The sequence below is a fragment of the Toxorhynchites rutilus genome, chromosome 1 (genome assembly GCF_029784135.1).
Source record: "Toxorhynchites rutilus septentrionalis strain SRP chromosome 1, ASM2978413v1, whole genome shotgun sequence".
In the NCBI taxonomy this organism is placed as follows: domain Eukaryota; kingdom Metazoa; phylum Arthropoda; class Insecta; order Diptera; family Culicidae; genus Toxorhynchites; species Toxorhynchites rutilus.
The window spans coordinates 134,333,215-134,343,612 of record NC_073744.1 but is presented as its reverse complement, the minus strand read 5'-3'; positions in this window follow the sequence as shown (position 1 = coordinate 134,343,612).

Genomic DNA, 10,398 nt, shown 5'->3' with positions numbered 1-10,398 from the left:
ACAGCTAATAGCTCTTTTTCTATAGCTGAGTAATTTTCCTCGGACTTATTAAGAGTTCGAGAAGCGAAAGTTATCGGCTTATCACTTCCGAGTGTTCCCTGTGATGAAACAGCGCCGTTCGAGGCACTTGTGGTCAAGATAAATAGTTTCGAAAAATCGGGATACAGTCAAATGCTGCTCTTTGTGAGAATGCTTCTGCATTCCTCGAAGGAATCGACAAATTCTCTCGAATGAGAGATACTTTCTTCTTTTCTCAGTGCATTGGTTAGAGGCTTTGCGATTTTGGCAAAGTCTTGTATGGATTTACGATAGTACCTTAGGATTCCTAGGAAACCTTTTAATTCCTTCTCGTTTGAGGGCAGAGGCCACTCTTTGATAATCTGGAAGTTACAATATCGGTCGGTGGACGTTCTTTTTAAAAAAGGTTCACACCTGCTTCTATCGGAGTCTAAATACAAACTGCTTTTATTTATTGCTCGGAAATGGATTTACAATGAAAATGCTTATTCTACAAAAACCCACACCTGGCGACAAATCGATCGGACGATCGATTGCGCTTACCTAGCTCAGCACAAAATGTGTACTTTGGTGCCCTCGTTCGATGAGGTATCTATGTCAGCAATATTTATATTTTGGTGCCATGTGTATCTGCGTGTAACTTGGATCTTGTCCGGATTTGGTTCCACACCATCTGGAGTGACAATACGGCCTAAGAAGGCAACTTTCTTTTGTAGGAACTCGCTCTTATCCAATTGTATCTTCAGGATGTATTTTTTCAAGGTAGCAAAATTGCAAACATTGTCCATAACGCGTTGAAACGTCGATGGTGCATTTTTGAGCCCGAAAGGCATTCGCAAAAATTCATAGTGTCCATTTTCGACACTGAATGCAGTTTTGGGAACGTCTTACTCGTCAACCTCGACCTGGTGAAAGCCAGATGCAAGATCTAGGGTCGTGAAATACATGCAACGTTCCAATGTGTCAAGGAAATGGGATGGGGTAACGATCGTCTGTCGTTTTTTCATTCAACTTATGGTAATCAATAACTAACCGCGACTTTCTCTTGTCGGTTGCGTCCAATTTTTTAGGGACGATCCACACAAGAGAAGTCCAGGAGCTGTTAGAATGCCGGGTGGTTTCTTGATTCAAAAGATCGGAAATCTGTCGATTAACCTCCTCTCTGTGACAGAAAGGGTATCGGTAAGGTATCCCGAATCAGTTAGAAATTTTAACTCTCCTTTTGTCGTTTAGATAGTGATATAAAAGATTCAGCTGATTCATCTGGTCGGTGACCGTTTCTTCCAAAATTGAAACTTTGTTTACATTATCTTTGTTACTGAATGTCACTGTGCAAGGCATTAATTTGCTCATACCAATGGTTTCGTTCTTCATTTCTAGCACCGAGTTCCTCGGTGGAATTTGAGTTCTTCGTGGACAATACGTCTTGCTCCTCTTGTAATGCGGAGAGACGTTGTCTGTGCGTTTCTGGAATTATATTTACTTTCTGTTAAAGCTATGAAAAAACTGGAAAAATGGAGAAATAAACTCACCCTTGGTATGGTTTCTGCTGCACTCACTAAAATTTAATATATTATTTTTGTGTTTTTTTTCTTCTTATTCACATAATTATATTTTTTTCGTTCGCGTTATCTTCAGGAAGTCTGTACGGGTTCAACGGTCCCGGATTATTTTAAACACAATTCACACGACGTTCACTCGCGGAAGTTTAAACGACGGTTTAAAAATTGATCCAGAATCCGCGCCGACTGCGCCACTTAAATTCACATACCAACTTGCGGAGTTTTTAAAAATAATTACGCTGGACTACACTGGTTGACGACTTGAATAAGAATGATCTGTTGTTCCAGCTAAAGGCCTAGCTGACCTGCCTTTTTCCCTAAAACTGCTAACCTAGCGCCATACCCGCTAGTATGCATAAAGCCACTGTTTGTGCCGTACTTTCGCTAGGTAGCTAACTTGGTATAAAGTTTCTGGGTCCCGATGGTATGTCGAAAGCTTTTGGTTCAACCAAAACTTTCCTGTACTCGGAATTAAGAAACGAAATGCAATAACTACACGCAGCGGCTAATGATGCTAGTTGGAAATTTCAGCAAAAAATTTTTAGGTCACCGTCAAAGCCTCTTGTAAAGGAGTCTCACGCCTTTCTGATTCAATTAATACCTTAGATGCTTCGGGATGCCTAAATCTTTTGTCGGTTTTGATCTGATTAGCAATATGTGATAGAAGTCTATTGATTTCATCATAATATTGTTCCAATGGTCTGCTTAGTTGTGAAACGTTTGATAGTTGATAATCTAAAGTTTCAAGATCTCGTTTCTCTCCATAGTATGTCACTAAAGTTCTGTTGAACAATTGCCAGTTAATTTCTACAGTTTAAGCTACTAATGCGTCATTAGTCTCACCTCTTATTTTGCTGCGAATGGTTTTACAAACCATATGAAATTTATTCTGCTCGTTCAATGAGAACCTTAAAATCAGTTTGATAAAGTCTTACGATGCTTTCGACGTCGTCAAAACAACTGTTTTACTCACTGGGTTCCCCGGTAAAAATGAGTAAATCCTTGGGTCTTGATAATTTAAACCCGGTAGAGGAATCGCGGCTGCTGCCAAAGCTATTATTCTGTTAATCAAATCTGAATCTGATCTTCCGCCATGTTATTTATTATAGTTACGTTGAAATGTTAATGTGTTAGCATGCTTTGTTTTGTTATTTATACCGTTTCACTTTTACAGTGAAGGACAAAATAAAGTGTCCACATTTTTTTTTCCATTTCTTTCATTTTTCTGGTTGAAATTCAACGAAAACACATCGTAATCATTTTTAAAATATTATTTATTATGTTCTTCTCAAGTTTTGTTAATGTTACGCTGGTAAAAATTAAAGCTTTTCTGATAGAAAAAAGCACTTAATATTCCAAGAAAAAAACAGGGCCAAAATAAAGTGACCAACTCGAAAATCGATATAATTTCGATAAGTTTCCATCGTGAGGCCCCTCGAATTTGTTTGTTTTGTGTATTTTGACGTTTCATAAACAACTGGTTTGGCTCTGGAGCATTCAACCAGGTGTCTACATTCGAATAAGTTGTTCCATTCCGTTGTCCATCCGGAAACTGGTTGTTCGTGATGTCAATAACGGCCAAACGCACCGGGAAGTGGCCAAGCACTACGAAATCAGAAACACAGCGGTATCAAAAATCATGAAGAAGATGAAAACGTTCGGATCGGTGGTGGATCGCCCGGGAAGAGGACGGAAGGCCAAGACAGATGCCAGAACGGACAAGAAAATCATTCGTGAGGTGAAGAAAAACCCAAAAATTACGATCCGGCAGATACAGGAAGAGCTCCAACTTTCGGTATCGCGTCGTACTGTCCGTCGCCGCATCCAAGCGAAGAAGTACCTTAGCAAGATCACAGTGAGAAGGCCTTTCATCAGCCAGGTGAATGAGCGGCTCAAGTTCGCCCTGGAGCGCGCGTGGGAAGAACTCGACCCACAACACTTGCACAACCTTGTAGAAAGTGTGCCGAAGCGCTTGCAGGAGGTGTTGAAGGCTAAAGGAGGCCATACCCATTATAAAATCGTTATTGTTTGCCTTCAGTTTGATATGTTTGAAGCTGTACTGATCTGGACACTTTATTTTGCCCCTTTTTTTTTGGAATATTAACTGTTTTTTCTATCAGAAAAACTTTCTTTTTTACAAGAACTGCGGAACGCGTGGCTCCGTTCCCAATCCTCTTGCAGTGGAAATCTGGATGCCTCTAGAGCGCGTGTTCGGTTGTTATCGAGTCCTATTGTCTCCGAATCCTAGCGCCGGGTGTGCTGAAGTGTTGAGGATCCTTGTAACCCAGGTGGAGCGCATACTTCTCGGTACGAAGTTTTTCCTTTTTAGATGAAGCACTAGTTTCGCTCTGTGATTTCGTCCTACTGGGGCACCTGTCCGAACGTCCACTTTGAACGAGGTTGGTGTTGCGCGAGTTATCGAACCGATGGTTGCTCTTTCGCACCGAGTCTTACTTCCGTTCACTTCACTAATTTTCCTCTTATAATACAGTTAATTAAATTACTTCACATTTATTTAAAAAAAAGTATTTTTTATTATTCACTTTTCCCTACTACACAGTTTGAACTTAGAATTATAACTAACTGATGAACCGCTGCTCCCTGGTTTTATATTGTCAATTTGGAATGCGCCAGTTGGTTTCCCCGAAACGCAAGTGGCGCGCGTTGTCGCTCGTCGGTAGTGTTTTGTGTTTAATTTCTCCGGTATTGGCAGGTGTTTCTGGAACTGGTGCTGCATGTTTTGGCTGGCATCGCTGGGTGCATCGGTGGATTTTCTAGAATTAGATGTTGCGGCTGGAACTGGTGCTAGCTCTTGTTAACTCTTCCCCCTTCTAAATTCTTTGTCCTCAAAGATTGATTTTTCTCTCTGAAGTTACCATACTGAAGTAGTTATTTAATTCTTCCAATCTTTTGTCGGGAATATCTGGATATGATTTTTTTTCTGCATTCGTAGGATTTTCTTCTGGTGCTGAAGGTTTTTGTTGATTTGGTATGATGATCTGCATTTTTAATCTGAATATCGTTGATGTAACTAAATACATCGCTCCTATGATTATTATGATACATATCATGCCAATGCTTAGGGAACCAAACAGATTCAATCTCCATTTGAAGGATTCATTTTGTAAGTATACATGTTGTAACATATTTCTGTGTTTTAATGTTAAATTCGTTAGATATTCTGGTGACGGTACTTCGATGATATTCTTTTCTTGAACTGATAATCCAGTCGTTGGTCGATAAGAATTCTTATCAATTTCGATGATGAAGTTTGCGTAGATATTATGGTCCAGATGTATTTCACAGTGCTCGAATTGTATTAGGAAAGATCCATTAAGGTTTTGTGTGTGATTGCTGCAATTAGATTGTAGTTTTGTATCGACGTTATTAAGTAGAATAGTAGCATCATTAATTCGTTTGATTATTCCGGTTGTATGAACTATTTCATAGTTGCAGTCTGCGTGTTGAATATGAACCAAATTGTTGATACATTGGTTAGGTAATTGTAATACATCAGTATCACATATGAACATATTGGATTCTGCAGAACATTTCTTTGAAGTCTCGTATATATGAGAATCATTTTTAATAATATAGTTATTTTTCACTGATACTCTCTTTTTGTTCTGAATAAGGGGCTCTATGTATTCATAATCATATTGTTCATTTGATAATTGCGGTATTTTCAACATATACATTATGTGTGTTTTGTTCATAATGATATGTACGATTGATTTTGATAATAAGTCTTCATATGAATCAACATAGATATTTGCTTGTTCCAAAAATGTCTTTGTTTTTAAATAGTCTTTGATGGATAAAATTCGACTGCTCGGAATTCCATGTTTGGCTAGCAAAATGGCATCTTCTAGTATTTCAATTTGATGTTGGATGATATCAATATTCAGTATTATTGTCAAAAGATTCAATTCTATTACATGTTGTTGTTGAGATTTGTAGTCCAATTGCAGAAGATCATTAGTTATTTTACTGATGTGTTGTATTCTTCCATTAATAGCATGATTGATGAGTATTTGATCATTATTATTTGTAATCAAATCATTCATAGTTTTGTTAATCATTCGGAGGTCGCTCGCATCAGGGTTCCCTGCTATCCATTTCCAAAACGTTCCTATTTTGTCCCATCGTTTAGTGCGTTGTTTTTCTGGATTGATCTTCGAAAATGTTTGTTGTAACAATAGGTTTTTATTTCTAAGGAGTGCATACAATTGATTGTTATAAACTTTTTGGTTTACTAGTTTATCAAAGTTATCTATTATATCTTGGAATTGAAATAATTCAATGGGTTGTATTACTCTTACATATCCTAATTTCAATTTTACTTTTCCTAAACTAATAATTGCGATTGGATTATTATTTAAATCATGAATTTGAATATTTCCATATACGAAGGATAAACTAACATATCTGTAAAAAAAAACAAAAAAAAAATATATTGTTATTCATTGTTATTATTTTTTATATATTTTTCTTAAATTCGATTTATGAACTTTTCTTCCCTGTTCATCTATAATATATGTTTTATGATTTTCTAAAACTTTTATTAACTTGTAACGTGGTTCTCTATTCGATATAGAATTGGTTTTTTCATACACATAGCTTGATATAGGAAAATCTATATAAATTGGATCATTGATTTTATTATCTTTGTTCTCATATAATTTTATTATTCGATCTCTATTCTTTTGTTTTTGTTTTGCGAAGTCTTGCATTGATAAATTCTCTATATTAACTCCTGTATATACATTTTTAGGAGTATCATTAATGAATGAATAAACTGTATTATTATATTTATGAACGGCTATTTGAACTAAATCATTAATTGGTAATTCATTAATTGTACTTGTATTTCTGATACATCTTATTATTTCTCTAATTGTAGAATGAACTCGTTCGACCTGACCATTCGTTTCTGTATGATTTACTGGAGTTTTGAATATTTGTATCCCTAGATTTCGTATTTGTTGTTCTATAATTTCAGATGTAAATGTTTTTTCATTATCTATTACAATAGTTGCTGGAACATCCCAGTCATATATTAAATCCATTAAAGGTTCTTGGACATCTAATATTGATCGTGATTTTATTGGTTTAACTTTAACAAATTTGGACAGTTTGTCTATTGATGTTAAAAATATATTATTTTGATTAAAAACAAAAATATCTATGTGTACTATCTCGGCTGGATAGGAAGGAATTGGTGTTTTCACTGGTAAATTTCTTTGAGGTTTCCTATCGTATTTTTCTATCTTACATATTTCACATGTATTGACAAATTGTTTTGTTTTTTTGTTCATTTTAGGGAAATAACATATTTTAATTAATTGTGCAACATTTTCTTTAGCATTTCGATGAGCGAATTCATGTATATTTTTGATTTTTACAATTTGTTCATTTTCATCAGTAATATTTTCTACCTGTTTTTGTGAAAATCTAATTTTCATTCTTTGTGGATTATATGTATCTTTATAAATTTCTTGAATTAAACCCATTATTGGTTCTGTAGTCATTATTCCATTTAATATGCTTGGTAAAAGAAATTCTTTTAATTTTATTTCTAAATATTGCCTTGAAAAGTGTGGTTCAGTAAAAGTATGTCTTTTATGGTTTCCAAAATATGTTGTGAAATTATAGTTTGATTGAGATCCAATTTTGAATACAAGTTGATTTTTAAATACATTAATTGGAGATTCTGTAGATGGAATATAGCAATTATCATCGTTATCGGATGAGTGTAGTGTTGGAGTGAGTGAGTTTATTTGTGTAGAATGAATTAATACATTGTTTTCTGTAATTTTGTTATCAATTTTGACCCTTGATAAAGCATCAGCAACCACATTTGCTTTACCTTTTTTATAGAAAATTTCAAATTTATAGAAAGTTTCATATAAGCTTTCCATCTTTTTAATTTGGCATTAACATTTCTAGGAGAAATAGCAAAAGTTAAAGGCATGTGATCTGTGTAGATAAGAATTTTTGCGCCATATATAAAATTTCGAAGTGAGTTCAAAGCCCATACTATAGCTAACATCTCTTTTTCATTGGTTGCATAATTTTCTTCGGTTTTAGATAGTGTTCGTGAAATGAATGAAATGGGTCTATCTCCATTATCTGTTTTTTGGGATAAAACTGCTCCAATTGCTTTATTTGAAGCATCAGTTGTTAATATAAATGGTTCTTTGAAATTTGGGAAAATTAATACATCATTTGAAGATAAGATATTTTTCAATGTTTCAAAAGCTTTAACTGCTTCTTCATTAAATGAAATAGGAAAATTTCTAGATTCATGTTTCGAAATTTTTCGATGACCATCTTCGCCTCTTAGAAGAATTGTTAATGGTTTTGCCAATTTTGCATAATCTTTAACAAAACGTCTATAATAGCCAGATAATCCTAAAAACATTCTTAACTCTTTCAAATTTGTTGGTTGGGGATATTTTTTTATTGCTTCAACTTTTTTGGGATTTGGCATTAAACCATTTTCTGAAACGATAAATCCTAAAAATTCTACTTTAGTTTTAAGAAATTCTGATTTATCAGGTTGTATGCTAAAATTTGCTTTTTTCAATGTTTCAAATATGGTTTCTAAATTTTTTAAATGTTCCTCAAAAGTTTTGCTGAAAATAATTATGTCATCAATATAGACATGACATATTTTACCAATATGTTCCCTAAGAACATCATCCATAACTCTTTGAAAAATGCTAGGTGCATTTTTTAAGCCAAATGGCATACGAACGAACTCGTATTTACCATTATTAATTGAAAAAGCGGTTTTTTCTATATCTTTTTCACTCATGGGAATTTGATGAAAACCTGAAGCAAGGTCTAAAGTGGTGAAGTATTTATTTCTTCCTAAATTTGCAAGAACTGTTGATGTATCAGGTATAGGATACCGATCACTAATTGTTTTTGAATTAATTTTTCTATAATCAACTACTAAACGGTATTTTTTTGTATTAGAAGCATCGGATTTTCGGATTGGAACAATCCATATTGGTGAATTATAGGGAGATTTTGAAGGCCTTATAATTCCATCACTTAATAATTTTCCAATTTGTTTTTCCACTTCACCTCTAAGTGCTTGTGGATATGTATATGATTTTGAATAAATAGGATTGTCATCATTCATTCTTATTTCTGCTTTTATTCCTGTAGTGAAAGACAACTTACCATCCGGTTGTTGAAAAAGATCCTGAAATTTAAGTATTAGATTATTAATTTGACGTTTTTCTATCTCCGACAAGTGTTCATTTTTAATAAGCTGATTTACTTCCTGAATCCTGTGCTGTAATAAAGGAATAGTATATTTATTATTTATCAATAATTTTTCATTGGATATGTCAATTATGGCCTTTAGATCTTTCATAGTATCATGACCAATAATAGCATCAAAAGTTTTTAGGTTATTCATATGAAACAATTCTACCATTTTATCGGAATAAGGTTGAAATAATCGAGCTTGAGAATATTTTTCAATTCTAATATTTCCTCCAACAGATGACACTTCAAATGGTTTCTCTAAATTGTGTGAAATTGTGGTATACTTAGGATGAATATAATTTTTATTCGATCCTGTATCGATTAAAATTGTCAAAGGATTAACACATTTGCCATAATATAAAATATATGGCAATGTAGATTTTACACTAAAAAATTAAGTTCGGCATTTTCAGTAGCACATTCTGGGGCTTCGTAATTTATATTGTCTAAATATCTATCGAAACTTGTACCATTAAATTCTTCATTGGCCAAATATGGCACTTGTTCAAAATATTGTTCAGTATCAATGTCGGGTTGGTCATTTGTTTGTATATTGAAATTTTTATTAGGTCTATTCACATAATTTATGTGTTTAGATCTAAGAGATTGATCTACTTCCATTGGTACAGGTTTATCGAAATTATTAACTTGTTTTGGTATAAATGGATTTCTTGGGATTGGAGGTGGCATTATTGGATGTCTGGGTGTATTCCAATTAGGTTTAGGTATAAAATTTTGGCGAGGTATAAAATGTGGCTGATTGTTGCCTGGTACATAGTTCGGTTGAACATATCGTGGTTGATGAGTAAAATTTGGTCGAGGTGCAAAATTAGGATTAAAATAAGGTCGTGGTGTGAAATTAGAATGTGGCATAAATTTTTGCTGATTTGAAGGTTTAGCAGGCAAAGGAATTGAATTCTTTGGTCCAGTTGATTCATAGTGTCTTGGTTTAATTAAAAATTTTCTAAATTCGATATTCTGAAAAGTTATACAATATGCATACGCTGAGGCTAAAGAATCAGGATTATGATTCTTTAGGAATTTACCAACTTCTCCGTCAAGTCCCTTTATAAAGGAATCTATCGCTTTCTTATTAAACATATTGATCATTGCCTTTGATGCCTCTGGATGTTTATATTGCGAATCGTTTTTTATTTGTCCAGCAATGAGTGACAATAAATTATTAATTTCGTCGTAGAAAATTTCCAAACTTCTTCCTTTTTGAGTTGTATGAGATAGAATATCATCTAGCGTTGTTAGATCTCTTTTTTCTCCGTAGTATGTGATAAGTGTTCTTTTGATCGCATTCCAATTTAAATTGACGTTAGAGTTAACCAAAGCATTATTGGCTTCTCCCCTAATTTTTCGCCTGATTGTGGTGCATATTGCGTAAAATTTATTTTTTTGAGTTACAGTACTTGATAAATTCGGCTGATACGCCTTAACTAGCGCGTCAACGTCTCTTATCCAATTTGTGAGTTCGTCATTGTTTCCCGAAAAAATCGGAATTTCTTTAATTAAGTCCGGAATTTTT